The following is a 4081-nucleotide window of genomic DNA, read 5'->3' as shown; positions in this document are numbered from 1 at the left end:
GGAATCACTTGGGAATATTTTGATCGTTATTGAATTATTTAACGAGCGGAGCGGTCTAAGTAACACGGCCATTTATTTATGATATTGCGATTGCTTTGGATAAATCAGCTTGGAATTTTTAAGACGAAAATTAAAGGAATAACAAAGGAAAAGAGCAATGACAGCATTCCGATAAGAAAAATGAAAAGGAAGAGAGGAGAATGAAGAAAAAACTATGATGGAACTGGAACTAAAATGTAAATTGCGGGGAACGGAAATAGACTGAATATTGTAAATCATTTTTACGCACTTTGAATACCTGAAGTGACTGCAGGGTTATAAATAAACCGCATAAAGGAAGTAAGAATGCAGATAATAATATAGGTGATATATAAAGGCACAAAACGCTGCGCAATGTGAGGGCAGGTATGAGGGAGGCGAGATAGTGAGTAAAGGCAGGATGCGTGCATGAGGATAAGATAGCGCCGGAAGGGAATGTGTGAGGTAGGATTAAGCGTGTGTAATGAATGTTTAAGAGAAGGTTATATAAGGTAAAGACCTCTTGGGAGTACGCGAAGGCTGATGAATGAGTTCTTGAAGAGGAAGAACAAAGTGAGGGAAGGAAGAGCGAGGGAGACGTTCCCGCCGAAGCCGAGGCCAGGAGTTGGTGCGGGGATGGAGATCAGGGTATTGCAGGCCGCGCGCCGCTGCCCCGTCTGACCCGCTGAGACGGACCGGTTTATTCGCCCTCGCCGCGACGCCTGGAGGAGCCCGCCGGCACTCACCACACGGACTCCCTACTCGTAAAGGGCTTTCGGAAGGTCTAAGAGCACGTGGCGCATGCGTCTTGTAGTCTCGGTCCAACACGTCGAGCAGTGTGTCGCGGAAGGGGGTCGACGCTGCTGCGAGCGACGAGGCGAGCGCGACGTGCGGACGCGATTCGGTGACGGGCTGCGAGGCGCCGCCCAGCGTCGCCGCGCGCGAGAGTGTGCCCCCCACGGTGTGTGTTTGGATAGTCGGCGAGGAGGCAACGCTAATGAGACCGGACCCCCCCTCCTCCTCCCTCCGTCCTCCCCACTCCCTGCCCCTGCCTCCCATGGGCTGCCCGTACCCTCTCCCATGCTTCGCCCGCTCCCCACCTCTTCTCCCCTTCCCACTCACTTGTCTCCCACAGTCTGCCTGTTCCCACCTTCCCTCCCTACCCCCTCTCTCCCCGAGGATCTGCTAGCCCTCCCTTCGCCTCGACCTCCCATGGTCGCCACTCTCCCCCCGTTCCACTTTCTCCCCTATTATTCCCTAGATCCTCTTCTTTCTTTCCTCCTCACCTCCCACATTTTACCACCTCCTCCGCTTCACCCCCTTCCCTATTTCCTCCCTCCTTCCCTCCCTCCTGTCCCAAGGGGTAAGACCCATGAAATAAAGGTGCAGAGTTAAGGGAGTGATGAGTTATGGGGACTGCAGGTTAGGGGCATTAATGGGGTGCGTTGATGGGATAAAGATGAGGCATTTGGAGCGCAGTTTAGGGTCCGTGATGAAGTGGGGGTCGATGGTAGATAAAACATCGGCGACGCTCCAGAGGGATATTAATAATGAGGGACGAAGGTCGTTATTGTCATGTATGTGCGTGGTTTGTCTGTTTGTATGTATATATGTATATATGTGCGCGCGCAAGTTGCATATGGTGTGTGTTTTTTTATAAGAATATCTTATGTGAACACATGGACGTGTTCCTCAGGAACGCCAAACCAAACGATGTGTCGACAGTCATTAATCCAGAAAGAATAAAACGTCTACCTCGCGGCCATGTCGAGTCAATCAGCCATTACCGCCTCAGTGGCAAGGTCAAAGGTCAAAGGGTCAGGGTCAGTAATGCTTGAGATGCCGCGACCAGGGATGGCAAAGTCAAGGTCGCAAAGGTCAGGCTAAGGGCGAGAATCATAGCTAATAAAGGTGGCAGAATTAACTATTTTGGGATTGCAGCATTTTTTTAAGGTCGCGAGGTGGAAAGTTCAGGAAGCAATGAAATTAAATCTGAAAAATTATATGACGATTCACTTTATTTTTCGTTAATCTATTTATATTTAAGAATCATTTTTTAAAGGAAGCCGAAACAAATGTAACAGTAGATTGAGTTCGGTCAATGACCCTTGAAAATAGCAACGGCAAGTGGACATTATTCATAGATTCAATCAGCTATCGAGATTAGATGAAGGATCTCAAATCTAGGAGTTAAAGGACCGATAGTTTTTTAACTTTTTATAACCAGGCATTATATCTTTTTCTTTGTTGCGCCTTATTCTTATTCTTCTTATTTTTTGTTGTTGGTATCATTGCTGCCATCGTTAGTTTTATTATAAGTAGTATTTCTGTTATCATTATTACTATTATCAAAATTATCGTGATAATTATCATTATTATTATCGTGGTAATTATCATCATGATAATTATCATAGTACACATTTTATGTTCGCCAAAAGCCCGTCCAGTGACAAAAAGCGGAGAGTGAACGACCCCGCCGATCGGAGCTCCCCTCGTGTTGGCGAGAGATTGAACGATGGAAGTGAGTTTCGCGCAGTAATAGAACAACTCGTCGTGTCTAAGCTTTAATGTCTTTCGTGAGTTGTGCCCCGACGAGGGAGATAAGGCCGGCGTAATGGGCTCGAGTGCAAGGTCCGCGCAGGTCATCCTCGAACGCCTCTCGAGGAAGAGCCGGGGAAACGTGGCATTGAAAATTCATGCCATGGGAATGATGCTAATTGTAGAGTGGGATGAAAGTTATAGCGCAGTTAAGAACCGTATCATGAGTGGCGATGATGTAGGCTATAATAAATTGGATCCTTGGCTCTAATTTACCCTTAGATCGTTAATTCTTCAACGAGGCTATTTTATTCAGCTTTGTAATCACTTAGTTATAGAGTACAGGTCTGCATTTGCTTGGTAATGAGCTCACATGTATTTGGAGATTATTATAAGTGCTAAATATTCCCTCAGCCTGATTGTCTACAGCTCATTGTGGTTTCGGTCCAGACGATCTCCCCGTGTTGCTCCGCCGGTTATTGCAACCTAAATCATCGAGCGAGGTTGTCGTGTAGTTTACGGCGCTCTTGCCCCGCCGGAGAGCCTCCTTTTGGGCACAAACCGAGAACATTGTCACCGGGAAATTGGCGCAGAACCAGAGGGAGTTAGTGAAACCGGAATCACTGCACATGGTTGTTGTTGTTGTTGTTGTTGTTGTTGTTGTTGTTGTTGTTGTTGTTGTTGTTGTTGTTGTTGTTGTTGTTGTTGTTGTTGTTGTTGTTGTTGTGTTTTGTTTTTGTCGATTCATTTCGGTCTGGTTCATCATATATATGTATGATGTTGCAAGTGTTGCAGTCTTGCTCTGGTGTCGATTAATTGATGCTGCTAACTGCAGGTGGAGAGATCTTGTTTGAGATACACACACACGCGTAGCCCGAGATGGGAAAAAAAGGGCTGAGTCAATAAGCTTGATTTTTTCCTCCCCCCCCCCCCTCTCTCTCTCTCTCTCTCTCTCTCTCTCTCTCTCTCTCTCTCTCTCTCTCTCTCTCTCTCTCTCTCTCTCTCTCTCTCTCTCTCTCTCTCTCTCTCTCTCTCTCTTCGAAGTCCATAGAGATTGCGTTTTAAAAAGTTTTTAATTGGGATTAAAAGGAATATATGTTCGTTGCAACTGATTATCACCGCAGACCATAAAGGGCTGTGTGGTCGTCTTAGGCGGAACCCACTGATCGTAAAGCAAAAGCAACAACCACTTAAACTCTCGGGTGGTTGTAGCGGAGGATTATCCCGGGTAATTAAACCTCGGAGGGGCTGTCCCCCACCCCCTCCCAACCACCTTTGCCTTACCTCCCTCTTATTCGCCCTCCCCCACCTCCTTCCCCCTCCCTTTCCTTCGTCCTTTTATTTTCTTTCGGTCTTTCGTCTTTATCTCTTCGCTCTCTTTGTTTTCCTTCTCTTCTTGGTAGTCTTCATTTTCCTCTTCCTCCTCCTCTTCTGTCTCCTCTGCTTCTTTCTTTTTCGTTTCTTATTCTTCCCCTCCATTTCTTTCTCGTTTCTCTTCTTAACGTCGTCCTATTCTTCCTTCCAC

The sequence above is a fragment of the Penaeus monodon genome, chromosome 4, assembly GCF_015228065.2.
Source record: "Penaeus monodon isolate SGIC_2016 chromosome 4, NSTDA_Pmon_1, whole genome shotgun sequence".
Classification (NCBI taxonomy): domain Eukaryota; kingdom Metazoa; phylum Arthropoda; class Malacostraca; order Decapoda; family Penaeidae; genus Penaeus; species Penaeus monodon.
Note: the sequence above shows the minus strand (reverse complement) of the source record.